Source organism: Nyctereutes procyonoides, unplaced genomic scaffold (genome assembly GCF_905146905.1).
Source record: "Nyctereutes procyonoides isolate TBG_1078 unplaced genomic scaffold, NYPRO_anot_genome, whole genome shotgun sequence".
NCBI classification, from domain to species: Eukaryota; Metazoa; Chordata; class Mammalia; order Carnivora; family Canidae; genus Nyctereutes; species Nyctereutes procyonoides.
The window spans coordinates 11,769,353-11,787,888 of NW_026575041.1; the positions used below are offsets into that span (position 1 = coordinate 11,769,353).

The window sequence follows — 18,536 nt, forward strand, 5'->3', positions numbered from 1 at the left end:
TTAAGCAGCAGGGGGGAAATGCCATGACAGGAAAAGGGGCCCTAGTGAAGGTATGAAGGGGTATGAGAAAGTTTTCTGGAGGAAGTGAAATCAGAAACAAGATGTGAGTGAGTTATCCAGGTAAGGATGGGTAGGAATGCCCACAGAGGGCTGTGGAGGGAAGTATGGGTAGAGGAGTAGCAAGAGTATTCCAAGTAGAGAGAGGAGGGACATGTGAAGGTCTGGAGGTGGGATGGGACTTGACACATCTGAAGAAAAGAAAGTAGTTGTTAGCAAATGGCAAAGAGGGGAAAAAGGAGAGTAGGAAGGAGGTGAGTGACAACAAGGGAGAAATGAAGGTGGTGGTGATGATGATGATGGTAGAGGTGGTGATGATAGCTGACATGCACATAGCACTTACTCTGTGGCAGGCAATGTTCTAAGCATTTCCTATTATTAATTCCCTAACCCTCATAATATTTCTATAAGTAAGAACACATAACAATGCCCATTTTACAGAGGAAGAGATTGAGGCACAGTAATTAAATAGATCGCCCAGGTCCACTAGTTATAAATGGCAAAACCAAGACTTACTCTCAGGCAATCTGAATCTCTCTTTGCTTGTGTCTCATGATTTTTCTTATCCTTGAAATTGTCAATAAAGCTTGATACTGAGCAAAATTCCTAATCATTCCTAACTATGACATATTAATGCTTTCCAAGGATCTGGCAATCAGCATGACAAGCCATATCGGCGAATGTAGAGTTTATTTTGATGTAATGGCGAACCATCTCTCAACTTAGAATTGAGAAATATTACGTTACCATCACTCCTATACCCTAGGAGCACTACAGCCAGAGAAAATGCAGGAGTTGTCTGCTGTTGCCAGCCCTGCTAAGGGCCTTTCAGATGAACTGATCACTTTGGAAATGCTTCTCAAAGGGCAGTGCCACTGCTTGTGGCTACTTTGGTTTTCCTTTTTTTTTTATATATATTTTATTTATTTATTTATGAGAAACACAGAGAAAGGCACAGACACAGGCAGAGGGAGAGACAGGTTCCATGCAGGGAGCCTGATGCGGACTCGATTCCGGGTCTCCAGGGTCACGCCCTGGGCTGAAGTGACGCTAAACCGCTGAGCCACCCAGGCTGCCCTGCTTTGGTTTTCCATCTCAGCTCAAGTCATTTGCCTGCTCTGAAAACTGTCACAGGAAGAACACTGGTTTAGAGTTGGAGGGCCAGAATTCAAATCTTGGTCCTGCTATTTCTTAACTCCAGGACCTTGGGTAAGTTACCTAACCCATTTGAGCTTCAGTTTCTCCATATGCAACAAAGATATTGATGCTTATTTTGCTGGTTTGTTGTCAGGATGATTGGAGATAATGCGAATAATGCACTTAACACTTCACACACTGAGTAGGTCATCAGTGGTTGCTATTCCTACTAGAGCATATCTATTACCTATGAACCAGGATTTTAAAACAGCTTTTATTGGCAATAATAAAATCAAAGTATAGATTTAGTGTAAGATTGTCTTAGAATAAAAGTAGCTAAAAACTACAAATTTAACTGAATCATCATGAAAAAATGCAAAGAGGTGACCCCGTGGGAAAGGGGGAGATAATTGGCACCAGATTTCAATTAAAACTAGTTGGTACAGAACACAGGGAGACTATTTCAAGTACATTATTTCATAGCGGGGGGTCTAGTTGGTACATGGCATGGGGCAGAATCCAAACTATTTCTACTTTATTCAGAGAGACTAGGGATAATAAGATAAGCAAATGTACTACCAGTGAATTAAATGAATGTAGAAGGCTCCAACTTTTCTCAAGGGGGAAGAAATCTATTCTCATTTTCTTAAAGTAATGTGATGTAGTGAGGTAGAAATTTGTGTTTAGTTGCTAACTCTTCCACTAACTTACTCAGGCCAGCCACTGAGCTGCTGTGGAAAACGGAATGTTCCAGGCCCCACTGTCTCTAGGTCCCCTGTTATTTGAAATTTGATGATTTCCATGGCTTAAAAATAACATCTCAGAAGTGTTTTATAGACAGTAGTAAATTGTTTTCACATCTCATATTTCTTACCTAATAAGTTGGGACATAAACAAATATAATAAAGCTTCCCATGTATTGACTGATCCTTATCACATGCTTGTGAGGGAAGTAAGGAAACTATAAATACCACATTTAATCTTAAAGTGTGTGCAAGCTGGAATGGCTGCCACAGAACATGGAGAGAAAAAACACGGTGCCCGCAGAAGTGGACCTTGAATGCCAAGTTAAAACAATTTTTTCAGTAAGTGGTGGTGCTGAGGAGGGGATGGTTTAACACAATTGAAGCATTTAACACAATTTGACTCACATTTGGGCTAGCATAATTATGGCAAGAGCGAAAAGTTGGGGTTGAAGAAGTAAATGATGAAAAAGAGGATAATGAGATGGGAGACTATTGCAATATTATAAATCATTGATGATGAAAGCCTGAATTAGAAAATTGAGAATGGGGACACCTGGATGGCTCATGGTTGAGTGTCTGCCTTTGGCTCAGGTTATGATCCTAGGGTCTTGGGATCGAGTCCCACATCAGGCTCCCTGTGGGGATCCTGCTTCTCCCTCTGCCTATGTCTCGCCTCTCTCTCTGTATCTCTCATGAATAAATAATTAATATAAAAAAAAAGAAAATTGAGAATGCAACTGTGGGAAAGGGCCATAGACTTGAGAGAGGACACAGAGAGAGGTTCTAGATAGCTGTTCTCAAATACTTCTAGGGACTACATAGAGTTTAAATAATATTTATAATAATGTTGAATGTTTGGAAATGGAAGCTGAGAAAGGTCATCAGGGGAGTGATGATATCATTATTCAGAATGGGAATGCAGGGTAGAAAGTGAGTTTGGACAACAGGATAACACATTTTACTTTGGACACGTTGAGTTTGCTATGTCTCTTGGACAGCTACGATTTTGCTGGTAGTGAAAAAATAACTATCTGAAGCTTAGAGAAATAATTAATGTTAATAATCAATTTAGTCTGGGGATCCTTAAGGTCAGTCAGTACCCTGATCTGACTAGCCCCAGCTGTAGAAGAGGCTTGCTGTACGAAGGTCAGATTAGTTAGCAACAGCGCCTGCTACATAATAAGGATATATAATTATTAGCTATTATTGACATCTCCCCTGACACACACAAAGAGGATGACCTGGACTAGTATAAAATTATCTCAATAAAGACTCAGCAGAGCAATGAGAAGTACTAGGGTTATAGGTACTGAAAGAGGGAGAATGGCACTCTGGAAAGCACTACCTTAGGAATTATGAGTCCTGAGTTTCAGTCTCATCCTGCTGTTAGCTTATTTCACTTTGGGAGTCTGTTTCCCTCTCAGGGGCTCAGTTTCTTCATCTAGAAAGACAGCCTTATACTAAATCACTGAGGTCTCCCATCCAGTGCTTAATAAACAAATATATTCCATGCTCAATATGTATTCTGTTGACAACGTGAGAAAAGCAAACAGTTCATTTAGTGATAACTTTCCAAACACCCTCCAGCATGTCTCAGAGTGAATAAACTATAAATTGTGTTTGAAGTGGAAATTTCTAATTAAGTTTCTTTTTCCTCCTGGAGGCTGTTGCGCTTGTTGCAGAGTGATAACATTTCTGACAGTAGCTGCATGAGAGCTCAAGACCAGAATCCACCTGGAGCAGAGGCAGAATGAAAAACTGATACTGGATATTTACACAGCTTGGCAGTTAAAATTAACATCCCTTTTAAATTTGGCTTGCTGATGCAAAAATAAACATGCATTAAAAAAAAAGAAAAATGTTTTAGTTTACCAGGACATATATAGAGAGCTGATCATTTTGAAGTCTTTAACCAAAAATAATCCGAATATTTATATATATGTTTTTATTATATAATTATATATTATATATTTATACATACTTTTATTATATACTTATATATTATACATTTATATATAATTTTATTTTATGTATTTTTATATTTACATTATATATTTATACATATAATCTCACATATATAACATAATTTTTCAAACCCAATTTAGTATAGGCTAAGACAATAAATAACTTAGGATTCCTGTGTTTTGAGTACAAGAATATATTGCAAGAGTATGTAAGCAAAAATAGTTGAAGCCTTCCTTATAACATCTTATATAAATACAAGATGATACTAGTATTTCTACCTCTGATTCTTAACTCTAGACTTGTAAATCTATGTGCTTACTTCACTTCTCCAGCTGGATGTCTAAAATTTTTCAAACTTACCATGCTCAAAATCAAACATTTTTTTTAAAAGATTTTATATATTTATTCATAAGAGATACACAGAGAGAAGCAGAGACATAGGCAGAGGGAGAAGTAGGCTCCCCGTGGGAAGCCTGATGAGGAACTTGATCCCAGAACCCCAGGATCATGACCTGAGCCGAAGGCAGATGCTCAACCAGTGAGGCACCCAGGCGTCCCTCAAACTCAAACTCTTAATTTTCTCCTTAACTTGTGTCTGGGCAATTTTGCCACCTTCAGAAAATGAGTAATACGACCATTCACCACTCAAACCACTCAGCAAAGAACCTACTTGCCAATCTTAATTCTCCTTCCTTCCCACCTGGCCATGCAATCCATCAGCATGTCTGTTTACTCTAGCTCCAAACCATATTGCAAGTCCACTTTTTTCCAACTCCCCCATCCCTCTTGGCAAAGCCACCACTTCTCCCAGGTATATTGCACTAGGCCCCTGATTGGGCTCTCTGCTCTCAAACTGGCCCCCCATGCCCCCTCTATCCTTTTTGGCCCAAAAACCATTGGGATCTTTTCAAAATATGTATATGTATATCAGACCATGCCTCCCTCCTGCTAATTTTTTTGTTTTACACTGACTTCTTGGTGTACTTTGGATACAATCCAAACAACTTGCCTTGACCTTGACCAATCCTTCTGATTCTATATCATTCTGGCCTCTGCCTCCCTCACTATTTCACAGGCACAAGGGTTTTAGATTTGCTTCACCTAAGTCCAATTTCCCTCCAGCCTTGGGTCACTCGTACCAGCTGTCTTCCTTAGCAATTCTTATATTTGACCCCTTATTTTTATAAGTCTCAGCTTAAAGACTGTCCCTTTTAAAGTAGGCTGGTAGCCTATCTTTAACACCCTTTTTCAATTTCTTATGAAACTTAGGTCCACCTGATATTTTGTTATTATCCCACCCACCCCAAGAATAGCTTCCTGTGAATAGGACCTTTGTCTCTTTTGCCTCTATACTTCTAAGGCCTACAATACTACGCAGATACTTCACAATACTCCTTGAATTAATAAATGATAGATACTAGATCACATTATTTTATTTAAGTAATTAAAATCTGACCACCACTTATTGCATACTTATTATGAGCCAAATGCTGATCAAAGTCCTTTTCAGAAGGAATTTGTCCCTTATGCAGGAGAATGGTTGATTAAACTGGAGTCACTAAATCTGAATCCTTGAGGGTAGGGTCCAAGAATCTTTATTTTTATTTATTTTTTTAAGATTTTATTTATTCATTCATGAGAGACAGAGAGAGAGAGAGAGAGAGGCAGAGACACAGGCAGAGGGAGAAGCAGTCTCCATGCAGGGAGCCTGACGTGGGACCTGATCCCGGGTCTCCAGGATCACACCCTGTGCTGAAGGCGGCACTAAACCACTGAGCCACCCAGGCTGCCCCCAAGAATCTTTATTTTTAAAAAGTTCTCTAATGACAGATGCTCAGTCAGATGCAGGAACCTCTGTGGAGATGTAGCTCCTTGTCCTCTATGTATTCTTGCTGCTCCTTCATCATATATACTTGACTTTAGTCTCAAGTTGTACTTTGACTCTTATGCTTTACAAAAATCTCTGGCCCTTTGAGCCTCTATCACCAATGAGGACATAGGTGGTAGTGAAATGGCTCTGGAGCCTTCTTTAAGATATGCTCTGGGAGGGAATACATGAACATGGAAACGGTGGCCCATACAACCCACAACAGACCCATTTTCTTCATTCCAGGGTTCTGTCTACATACTGCACTTTGGGCATGGGTGTCTGTTGATCCAAGTTCTCTCTCAGCTATGTAAAGCTGTAGATATGGCACCCTTGAAGCCCCCATCCCATGTCTCAATTCCCCCTGAATACATGGTTCCTAGGGAATCACTCACTTGCAAATCACCCATGCCCCCAAACTGCTCAGGCAAAAGGTAAAACTCTGGGGTGTGAGGCTACACTTCTGCCCTCTGAGATCTGCTTTGTATCTCACAGTCTAAGCCGTCTGCTATGGGATGGGATGTGTGTGCTTCCCAGGTCAATGGATTCCCTCAGGTTAGTGTCAGATTTGAAGCTGAGGCCTTTCCTTGATGGATGGTGGTAATAAAAGCAACCTTCTGAGTTTGCTTGGCATGTTCTTCATTTTGAAATCAATGGGCTGACTGCAAATGCTCAGTCATTTTTTTAAAAAATTAGTTTTCTGTGGTTTCTGGGTTCCTGATATTGAACTATTGCTAAATTTAATCTACTGTTAAAAACATCATCAAAAAAAATCATCAATAGGGAATTGATTAAATAAAGTATTAGGGAATATGATGTAGCCATTAAAAACAAGGGCATACATGCCTAATATTCTCATACCAACAAATATCTGTGGTATATTGCTAAATTAAAGAAGTATAACAAAACTATACATATATAGATAACCTTGATTATTAAAAGAAAAAGGAAGGAAGGGAGATAGAAGATAGATAGATTAGATAGATAGATAAATAGATAGATGATCATATAGAAAATGCCTGAAAGGCTACACAACCAAATGCTAAGAGAGGTTTTAGTGGGCTATGGTCTTGAGGCCATGATGATTGGGGTAATGCTGAAGAGCAAAGAAGAGATTATATTTTATTTTACAGCCTTTAGTAGTGCCTGAATAATCCTTAAGTGAACATGTATTGTCATATAACAATTTTCAAAGTTATATAAGAAAAGTTTTAACTACTGAATTTGAGATTTGTGTTACTTTGACAGTAAAAAAAAAAGGGTTGCCAAGACACACTAGAATCACAGTGACGTTTATAGAAAAAATGTAAGTTATAATCAAATATTCACGCATTACATAAAGTCAATGAACAGAGAGTTCCTGATCGTCTTCTTTGTGACAGTCATTCTACGGAGCTTTGGAATGTACTGGTGAAGAAAACAATGGCTCTGCCCTCAGTGGCTTAGGATCTAAGAGTAGTTCTCGACGGGGCACGGAAATGTGGAGGAGGGGGATAGTCTTTGTTCTTAAAATGTCAGAGTCTGGGGTGAGCTTTGACATTAATTGTGCAAGGCGCAGGCATGTTAAATGTTCTGCAAAGTGTGGTACAGTCATATGCAGTGAAAAACTGTCCTTCCAAAAATGCAGTCGCACCCACAATAAGAAATACACATAGATATGCTAATTCCAAATGAACCTCAATGAGATTATACGTGGAAGAGGTTCTTGGTTTCTTTTCTTCTCCCCTTGCATGGATGACTTTAATCATAAGCATTACAATTAATTTTAATGGAAGAAAAAACTGGTCATATCTGTCAAATAGTCCGTTTCTAAAGTATTGAAAGGCTTCAGTAGGAATAAGGTGCTAGTGGAATTATCTTGGTCAAAAACCATGAAATGCAGAACTCTAACTCTAGCTACTGCGTGCAGAACTCACCTGATGTTTGTTTCACTATAGTTCTTCAGGATAATGACATTCTTTTGTGTTTGGGCTTATGTGTATCTTGGCATCTGACTGTTGTCTATAATTACATCGTCATTTCTCCTACTTATTCCTTACCTAAAAATAAGGTTATCATCTCACTGCCTAAAAGCTCCCAGGAAACAGGCTTTCCAAGTTCAGGGAAACTGTGTCAAGACTCCTGAATCCTCTTTCCAATTGTTATACAATTAGATGAAGGGGAGGAGACCTGACAGGCACAAATGCTGAATAGAAATCGAATTATATTTACCACTATTGCTGAGAAATGATATTTATTCATCTATTGTCCCTTCAAAATATTTTTTACTTTTCTTTTTTTCTGATTTGCTACTCTAGCTCTAAATCTCCATCTAGACTACTGCAATAGACCCCCTTCCAACTATTTATTTTGAAAAATTACAAACTACAGAAAATTTTGGAAGAACTGTACATAAAGATCAAGACATTTTCCTCAAGATTCAGCAGTTGTTAATATTTTGGCACATTTGTTCTCTCTCCCTCTGACTCCCTTTCTCTGCCTGCCGATACACACCTAAACATGCACATTTGTTTTTTCTGAACCCTCAGAAATATATGGCAGGCATCCTGCTACTTCCAAACCTAACATACCAGCAAGGTATCTCCTCACTATAAAGATATTTTCTGCATAAACACATTATCTTTACTAAATCAAAAAAGGTAACAGCAATTCTATACCATCCAATATGCTATACCTAGTCAAATTTTCTCAGTTGTTCTTCAAAATGTCGTCTATAGTTTTTTTTTTCTTCAATCCAGGGTTGAATCAAGGTTTATCAATTGTGTTTGGTTATGTCTTTACTCATTATTAACCTAAAAAACTACCTTCTTTTTTTCCTTTATGACCCTGAATTTTTTCTTTTCTTTTCTTTTTTTCTTTCTCTAAGAGTTCAAAGTAGATATTTAAAGACTACCATACATTCTGGTTTTGTCTGTTTCTTCCTGATCAGAATCAAACAATTTTATCAAAATCTAGTGAGTAGGGATCCCTGGGTGGCGCAGCGGTTTGGCGCCTGCCTTTGGCCCAGGGCGCGATCCTGGAGACCCGGGATCGAATCCCACATCAGGCTCCCGGTGCATGGAGCCTGCTTCTCCCTCTGCCTGTGTCTCTGCCCCCCCCCCTCTCTCTCTCTCTGTGACTATCATAAATAAATTAAAAAAAAAAAACACCTTTAAAAAAAAATCTAGTGAGTAACATTGTGTAATTCTTACTGTATCACATTAGGAAGACTAAAATGTGAGGCTGTCTCACTACTGGTGATAGTACTTTTGGTCACTTGGTTAAGGACCACCAGATCTCTCTAATCTAAAGGCACCTTTAGGGACGCCTGGGTGGCTCTGGGGTTGACCATTTACCTTCCACCCACGGTGTGATCCTGGAGTCCCGGGATCAAGTCCCACATTGGTCTCCATGCATGGAGCCTGCTTCTACCTCTGCCTGTGTCTCTGCCTCTCTCTGTGTCTCTGATGAATAAATAAATAAAATATTTATAAAATATTTTTATATAATATATAAAATATAAAATAAGGGCACCTTTAGAATGACACCTCCAGCAAATCTGGAGGGTAATTTTTTGAGACCACAGGACTATCCTTTTTCTCAAGAAACTTTCATCTCAATATTTCTTAGCATCTATTGACTATGCTTGCCTAAAACAACTATTTTACTTAGGGTTGGAAATTGGTGATTTTCTACTTCTCTATTTCTGCTGGAATCATTAGCTGGTATTCTGTGCAAATAACTTTTCCTTTATTCTTTTCTTTCAGTATCATTATGAACTCATGTTTTTGTTTTTATTTATCAAGATACAATCCATTACTGTGTAGTAGACCTTTTTTTTTTTTTAAGACTTATTCATCTTATTTTATAGAGGGAAGAGGGGCAGAAGGAGAGGGAGAGAGAGTCCCAAGCAGGCTCCAGGCTGAGGGGGAGTCTGATGCAGGGCTTGATCTCACAACCCTACCACGACTTGAGCCAAAACCAAGAGTCGGACACCCAAGGCTCCCTGTGAACTAGACTTCTAATTGACCAGCAAACCTTCCTTTAAACTATGTCTCTCTCTCCCTCCCTTACTCCTTCTGTTTTCTCTATTCCTATTATTTTGACAGCCATCCTATATATCATGGACAGTCTACTTTTCTTTACATACTGTTTTTCACATTTTACATACAATGCAGATGTTCATATTCTTCTATGTTCCTCACTGCTTGTTGGTTATGTGAAAATTTTGTATCTTCCTTTTTAAGATTTTGCATAATCTGGTTTTTACTATACCTCTCTCTAGTCTCATAAGACCATAGATTTCTCTGATGTAAGGGAACATGAGAGTTGATCTTGTCATTCCTCCCATTTCACAGGTAAGAGTACTGAGGCCCAGGAAATGAAGTCACTTGCATGCTCCTCTGTATTTGTGGCAAAGGTCAGATGAGAATGCTAGTGTTTGCTCCCTCATATTATTACATACCTCCTCTCCCAAGAAAAGCCTCTGCTGCAACCAGAAGCTTCCTCACATTCCTAGCCCGACACCATTCCTTATGGACCTCTTTCTCCCTGTCATGCTTCCTGTTCCTTAGGATTACCTAAAGTTTCGATCTTCCTTCATGTCCTCATCAAGTTCTACGTTTCCAGGCCTCCTATTAATGGTCTGTACACTCACTTGGCCATTAGTCTCATAACCTGGCATTATTATATGGATTTTTGTCCCCTTAGAGTGCTTTATTATTTTTGTTAAGTATAGAATTCAAGTTCATTTTATTTTATATTTTAAAATATTTATTTATTTAAGAGAGAGCAAGAGGGAGAGAGAACACAGAAGGAGAGGCAGAGGGAGAAGCAGACTCCCTGCTGAGCAGGACCCCAAGGTCATGACCTGAGCTAAAGGCAGATGCTTAACCTACTGAGCCACCCAGGTGCCCCTCAAGTTCATTTTAAATAATCACAATAGGGGATCCCTGGGTGGTTCGGCGGTTTACTGCCTGCCTTTGGCCTAGGGCATGATCCTGGAGTCCCGGGATCGAGTCCCACATCGGGCTCCGGGTACGGAGCCTGCTTCTCCCTCTGCCTGTGTCTCTGCCTCTCACTCTCTGTCTGTGTCTCTCATGAATAAATAACTAAGATCTTAAAAATAAATAAATAAAACAAATAAATAATTACAATAATGTAAAAGAACAGCAAGGAAAGTACATCTCTTTTTTCAATTCTAACTTTCAAGTAACCACTGGTAATAAATTGAATATATAACTTTTATGCATTTTTCCCCACACATGAATAAATGTGGGGAAAGCTATAGTCCTGATGTCTAGAATAATACTAGATACAGATCAGTGATTGAATGTATATAGGTGCAAAAATATTTATAATTATCTTCCTATATAGTTACTGTCTTCAAAAATAGATCACAGTGTTATGTAATTTGCTTTTTTTTTAAGATTTATTTATTTATTTATTCAGGATCACGCCCCAGGCTGAAGGCAGGCACCAAGCCACTGCGCCACCCAGGGATCCCTGCTTTCTTTTTCAATTTAAATTACTTTTTTTTATGGTCAGTAACTAGACCATAAGCCCTATGAAGGCAGTCCTAGCCAATGTTTTACTTTCCTTGTATTCCCAGGATGGGGCACAAATTTCCTTCCTCATAAATTATTATTTAGGGTGATTACAATTACATGTGCCTCATGAATCTCTTCCTCTACTCTGAAGAGGTCTTAAGCTTCCCAAGGACTCCTTTTCCTCTAAGGAAGCATCATTAACCAGCTCACCAAAAATTTGGTGGCCAATTCCATTGGCTAATAAGGAAAAGGAGACAAACTAGAAAGTGAAGACAGGAGAGCTACTGGAGGGGATATGCAGGATAATAACAAGCAGGATCTTAAGGATCCTTTCTTTAAGGATGGGCATTTTTTTTTTTTATGTTGGAGCCGCCATCTTGAATGTGGCCTCTTCTGGGAAGTAGACCACACAACATAGAACCTTAATTCTCAAAGTCAATGATTTTATGAAAAGTTTCTTTCTCGTCATTGGAAAAACCAGAAGAAGCAAGAGATAGAGTTCAAAACTCCCTAAAATGGCAAACTCCATAAAATCAAAAGGGTGAGGAAGAACTGCATCCTCTGGAATTATCTCTCTTTCATCACTGTATTTGTTCTCTCAAGTATGTATCAGGACTTCTTAAAAGCAGCCAAGGCTGTGTGTAATCTTTTACCTTCAGTCCCAAGTGAATATTGTAAACATCAGAAAATTTTCCATCTACACAGCAGAGGTATTTTCAGTCATTTAAATTTTTCTAATTACTAACCAATTCCCTCCTTCCAGCCCTCCCAATTTAGCGCACAGAATGTTGCTCCCCACAGAAAACAACTCCCCAGCGAAGTGAGTTTCCATGGTTAGTTGCCAGAGCTCTGGATGTGAACAAAGCCAAAAAGCCACTCTGCCTGAGAGAAAAAAAAAAAAAAAACATCAAGAAATCAGGTTCCACTGCCATGATTTGGTTCCTGTCACAAAGTAAATGCTCAGTAAATAACGAGAAGGATAGGGGAAAAAATTGAGGGGAACAGTAAAGAAAAGAGAGAGGAATAAGAAAGGAAGAAATCCAGTAAAATTGGCTTTCTTCAAACTGTGACCAGAAATTTAACTGTGGGGGCAAAGAAGTTACTTGATAAGGGTAATACCAGTAACCAAATCTTGGGCAAGAGGGTACTATGCTGTGCTTGTTAATGCTAATCCTTCCAAGAACTTTTCTAAGGTCAGCTTTTAAAAAACGGAAGAGGGAATCCCTGGGTGGCTCAGCGGTTTAGCGCCGCCTGCAGCCCGGGGTGTGATCCTGCAGACCCGGGATCGAGCCCCACGTTGGGCTCCCTGCGTGGAGCCTGCTTCTCCCTCTGCCTGTGTCTCTGCCTTTCTCTTTCTCTCTCTGTCTTTTATGAATGAATAAATAAATAAAACCTTAAAAAAATAAAAAAATAATTTAAAAAAGGAAGAAATTGAGGCACAGAGAGGTTAAAAGCCTCTGACCCAGCAGAAGTGGGTTACACAGACTGTGTCCTTTCTCCCTAGACTGTCACTGCTCTCTCTGGGATCCTGGCCGCTCCAGCCTCAGTTCCTCTGACAGCCACCTATGCCAGGGTGCTGCTGAATTGCCCCCACGCCCATCCCATCCCATCCCATCCCATCCCATCCCATCCCATCCCATCCCAAGATGTCACAAAAGGACGACTTCTAACGGTAGCTCCTGGCGCGCCCGCCGGCGCTGGGGCTGCTGTGCCTCCCGTGTCCATCGACAGCCGGGCCGGGCCGGGCCGGGCCGGGCCGGGGCGCGTGGTGCCGCCGCAGCTGCCCTCTCCGCCCAGGTCCTAGCGCAGGGCCGGCCCTCTGCGGCAGCAGCTCCGACGCCCGGGGCATTCCCGCGAGCTCCCCGCTGCCCCAGAGCACCCGAGTCCAGGTCAGACCGCTGTCTGTTCGGTGCCCTCCGGGCCGGCCCCCTCGTCGGGCTGGCCGTCCGTGCCCCCTCGGGCTGCAGCCCCGGGCAGGCGGGCCAGCGCCCCCCCCGCCCCCCCGCCCCCCCCGGGACCCGCCGCGACCTCGGGCTCCGTCCCCCGCGGGCTGGCAGCGCCGTGGAGCCCACACACGGAATTCCAGGTTCTTTAAAGCCCCTTCCTTCCCCTTTCCCTCGGCAGCCCAGCGTCGCGTGCAGCCTCCCAGTACTGTTCCCCCGTCTGCCAAACGTCTGGCCACCGCGAGAAGTTCCCGCGTCGCGTGCCCCGCAAGGCCGGGTCCGCTGATGCGCGGCCGCGGCTCCGACTCCGCCGCCTGGTCCGGCCGCCCGCGCCCTCGGGTCTCACCTCCCGGCTCCTCCCCCAGCGCCGCATCTGCACCCGCGACCACAGTCCCGCGCTTCCCTGGCCGCTGCCTTACCTCGCCGCTGCGGCCGGCTCGGCTCCCTCCTCCTGCCGCTGATCCCTCTCGCCTTCCTCTTACCCCCTCCCTCTGACCGATCTGCCTCCACTCTCTGGCTACATCCTCTTTTCCCTCCGCTGCTTGATTTCTCCTGCTCCGCGGCGAGGCCAGCCCACGACTCACTGTGTTTACCACCTAAGCGGAATTTTATTCTCCATCTGAAGTCCGAGCCGACTTTCTGCGAGAGCCCTATAATTACACTAATAGGAAATTAAGAAGTTTTCTTATTCTACCATTAGTACAACTAAAACACTGGGTTGGCTGTCAAATATAGGCAAACCAGAAGAGCTTGCTCTGAAAATGAAATAGAATTATCTCTGCTTGCATTTTCAAGTGCTACTTCAGGCTGTCTTGTTTATATTTGGTGCTCTGTGGCTCTAAGTCAAGGATAAGCCTTAACTTAGGGTTTTTCTACTTTGGGCTTCTAGGGAAGCTCCCTGTGATTTAGAGAGCCCTGGAACTGCTGTAAAACCTTTTCTTTAAAAAAAAAAAAAAAAAAAAAAAAAAGGAAACCCACTTGTTCTTTCTAATGCAGAGCGCTGTTGCCTATCAAGAAACTGATAGAATGTTTGCCCTCCTTTTTAACATTACTGCTAAAACCTAAATAATCTAGATTCCAAAGTTGCCTCCCCATTTGCCCCCAGCTCCTTACCTAGCACCAGCCACTTAACAGCAGCTTAAATTTGGGCTTTTGGATGTGGGCATAGTTCAAGGCTTACATCACCTTCATAGTAACCTCCATTTCCTATCCATCCCTCACCAAAAAATCATTCCCTCTTAAAAGCATGAAAACATCATTGTGTTGATAGAATTTTAGTATATGCCCCAGATACAAAGTATGGGGTTGAAGAAGCACTTAGGGGAAAAGTCACATTGGAAATGTGAAAGTGTTGATTGAAAACCATGAACATTAGATGACTATAGGTGATTATGCACACATATCACCCATTTGCAGAGAACAAACAGGTTTTAAATATTGCTCCTTCTAAAAGACAGGTATCACGAGAAAGGGAAACCAGGCAAAAGGTATGACTTTTTCAATGAATAAAAGATAAAATAGATGTAGGTAAAAATAATAAATCACCAAGACAAGTGTGTGTAATTGTACAATGTGTTTTTTAGGATAACATATGTAAAAGTATCTGTTGTATCTATGAAAATTTACCCTTTTATTTTCTTCTTTAAAGCTGGCTTATGGGTGTCTGGCCACATAAGTTTCCTTTCCGGACTTTGAATATACCCCCAAATCAGTAAATGGGTGGAGTTCTCTAAGCAAAAAAAAACTTTTGCCTTATAGGCATAATATTCCTGGATAATATTGATCTTTACCAATTACACGTATGCAATAAAACAATTAACTTTATTATTTCCTTAAAGAAAGCAAGCTGTCCTGCACTTAGTTCTATATGTATATATGTATAGTCATATATGCACATATGTATTTATCCTAGGAATCAAAATATACATAGGATAATTCCCTATTTTAGATTAGTGCTTTTATGTCCCAATAGGTGGCAAAATCCAGAGACCGGTACGTTTTCCAGAATGCTCAATGGACAGGATTTTGTCACCAATTAGCTTTGGAATGTTGTACTTTAGCTCCTTCATTTATTAAACACACAAACATTGTGCAAAGGAGTCTGTGAGGTTCCATTCAGAGTTATGATTCTGTGATTCAATCATGCAGTTAAAAAACATATATACTGTAAGATATTTGATTCCACAAAGAGCTATGTAGTTATTCTGCTTACTTCTATTATAAAAGTCATTCATGTATTTACTCATTCAAAAACTCATTCTAGAAGCATCTATCTGAGATTTAATTATGTTTCAGGTCCTATGGCATGTCTTAAGGATGCCAAGGTTATTTAGATACAGCCTCTGTTGTATCCTCTAAACGAGGATCTCCTATCTTATAGGATTTCATCTCAAAGATTGTAATTGTAGAAATTCAAAGTTTCTATGCAAGAAACTTAACATGTATCTATATTATTAAGTACTGGTGAGAATCAGTATTTCATTTTGGAGAACTGTTTACTTCTCTCTCATGATCTCAGGATTTTGAGACTGAGCCCTGCATTGGGTATCGCACTCAGGGGGGAGTCTGCTTGAGATGCTCTCTCTCCCTTTTCCCCCCCTACCCCTCCTCCCCACATGCACGTGCATGCACACTCTGTCTCCCCAAAATCAATAAATAAATCTTAAAAAACAAATCAGTGACAGATTTATAGTGTGATGGAAGAGAAAGAGTGTGGGTTTTGTCCACTAGATTCAAGTTTGGAATTTTGGCACTGTGTTACACCCACCGTGTGATTCTGAACAAGCTACCTGCTCTGAGACTATATTTTCACATCTATGAAGTGATGACAGGAATATCTACTCTCAAAGAGTTGCACAGTAATATTTGGAACTGAATAAGATAAGATGATGGATACAAAAACTACTCAATGAATGGTGGTTGTTGCTTTGAATATGGAAAGTTAGAAAACATTCCTGCCTTAATATTCTTTTCAAATAAGTAAACCAATACAAACAGCTTTTTTGGCCTAACCCCTCTGAAGACTCTTTGCATTCTACATCTATGGCTGTAATCTCTAACCAAAAGATGAAGGACTGAGACATCTGTGGGGATTCTATGAGTACTAGATGGATACAAATCCATATTAGTTTGAATATTAGTTTGAACCATACAAAATTGCCAGCATTTGATTTGACCTACAAAAGTGACAATTTTGCATGGTTCAACTTAATACTATTAGTGGATGATACTACTAAAAGCATATTTTAATTTTATACTTTTTAATATGAATGGCATATAATATTTAAAATTTGCTTTGGGGGATTATTTCCTGGTTTTAAAAAGTGTAATGGGCAAAATATATGTCATTTGCTTTTTAGATTAAGGAAAAAATGGTAAAATAAATCTGCCTCATTTTGTTTTTCCAGAATTGTTTTAGATGGCTCAAATTTGAGTTTGATGCTGGGGAAATTTCAGCCTCAGGCAAAGGATAAGAGACATTAAAACTCATTTATTGTTGGCTATTAAGAAAAAGAGTAAATCCTTGACTATTTCAAGGGAACGACATAAGAATGTCAGCTAATGAGCTGAAACTTGTTCTGACTGTGACATATTACTGAACAAAAGATTAGAGGAAATTAGTACGAAGGAGAGAGAGAGAGAAATCTCGTTTACTTTTTTTTTTTTTTTGGCTACGTATGTGGGAGAGTCAGAGGATTGGGAGTGCGTAGGAGAAGTGTGAGAGGATATGTGGGAGAAGAAGTGTTTAAAATGTTCAAAGGAAACTAAAATGAAGACATGAAAATGTACGCAGGGGTAGAGGTTTCCAAAACCAGTGATTCAGACAAGTACTTCCAGTGTTGCCATTAGTATCCTTTACCAGTAGCTTTTCAACTTCTATCCATGCTCTCTTCTGGGCTGAGAAAGCTCTACCTTCTGGATAGCCACTTGTTATACTGTCACCCTTGCCTTGGGAAACCCAATTCAAATCCTACTTCTCTGAAACTCCCCCTAGTAAGTAAAGGACATTTACTTTCTCTGTCCTTTAACTTAACCAAATAAAAATACTTCGTTTCTTCCAACTCCCTCTTTCCAAGTGTTTTGCAAATGACCGGTGTTTGTGTTCAGCTGTGGTGTGTGAACTAAGAAATACATCTGTACATCTGACATGGCCTGTAGATTTATTCTTGGTGTGCACCTGCTGTGATAATCCCTAAATTGGTGCTTGCAGTAACAAGGCAGTCTTTGCTGGAAACAATTTTGGCATTTTCATGAAAGGACTGCCATATTTAAGATCCACTGTCTCACCTTTCAGTTTGCTTTCAGCAACATTCACAAAGACAAGTTCATCACTCAGGCCTTTTAATAAAATAGTGATAGCACAGGCTATTCTAACCAATCTGGTTCCTATGATGGAGACCTTATTGCAATGAATTTTAAGTAAACTCCATTATAAGTTTATATTTATACTTGACATTGCCATCTTAGAGATGAGGGTGCAGGGCCAGCTGAGCCCCAGGCAGGATATCTGTCTCCCACAGGAGACACAGAGCTTTCCCTGGGCCAAGGAAATACCCTCCTGCAGCACCCACTCTCTGGCTAACTCATAGGACTCCCATAGCCCTGCTCATGGCAACTCAAGAGATGAACAAGAGGTGGCTACTACAGCTGCATGAGGCCAGCCCCACCTCTTCTAGGCCTTATGGGGCCCTGCAGAAAGGACTTCTCATGTCTGCTCAGACAGAGGCAGTCAAGGGCTTCTCTAGCAAGTGAATCCTGAGTTCTACCATTTTACAAATACATATTGACTTCCATGTTTGAAATGTGTAATGAGCCAACATAGATCCCTGGATTTATTAGTTTTCGATTTTTAGTGTGTATGCCAAATTAGAACTGCCCTTTCTGACTCCAGAGCAAACATGCTTAAGAATCCCTATATCTGGGATCCCTGGGTGGCGCAGCAGTTTGGCGCCTGCCTTTGGCCAGGGCTTGATCCTGGACACCCGGGATCGAGTCCCACATCGGGCTCCCGGTGCATGGAGCCTGCTTCTCCCTCTGCCTGTGCCTCTGCCTCTCTCTCTCTCTCTCTCTCTCTCTGTGTGTGTGTGACTATCATAAAAAAAAAAAAAGAATCCCTATATCTAACTTCATTTCCCTTGATCTCTCCCTCTTCAGGCATCCCAGCTTTCCTTCCACTTTCTAATATATCATGTACATTCAGCCTAGAGTCCAGAAGCATGTCCCCTTCCTAGGCACCAACATTAACTTGCTGTAATTAACTTCTAGATAGACACTGTGGCAGCTTATCAGACGG

The 18,536-nt window shown here is 40.8% G+C and overlaps 1 protein-coding gene across 12 annotated transcripts in view; it reads right to left on the reverse strand.

The window, feature by feature from the left end:
* Positions 1-18,536, reverse strand: part of DLG2 (discs large MAGUK scaffold protein 2) — an 885,772-nt gene that overhangs the window by 313,153 nt on the left and 554,083 nt on the right. Inside the window, exon 1 of one of the 12 annotated variants that reach the window (XM_055320445.1) lies at positions 13,663-13,684. The exons of the other annotated variants lie outside the window; for them this stretch is intronic. The gene's annotated coding sequence lies outside the window, so the exon portion shown is untranslated. Of the gene's footprint in view, positions 1-13,662; positions 13,685-18,536 lie in introns of those variants that run through there. 12 annotated transcript variants of the gene reach the window in all.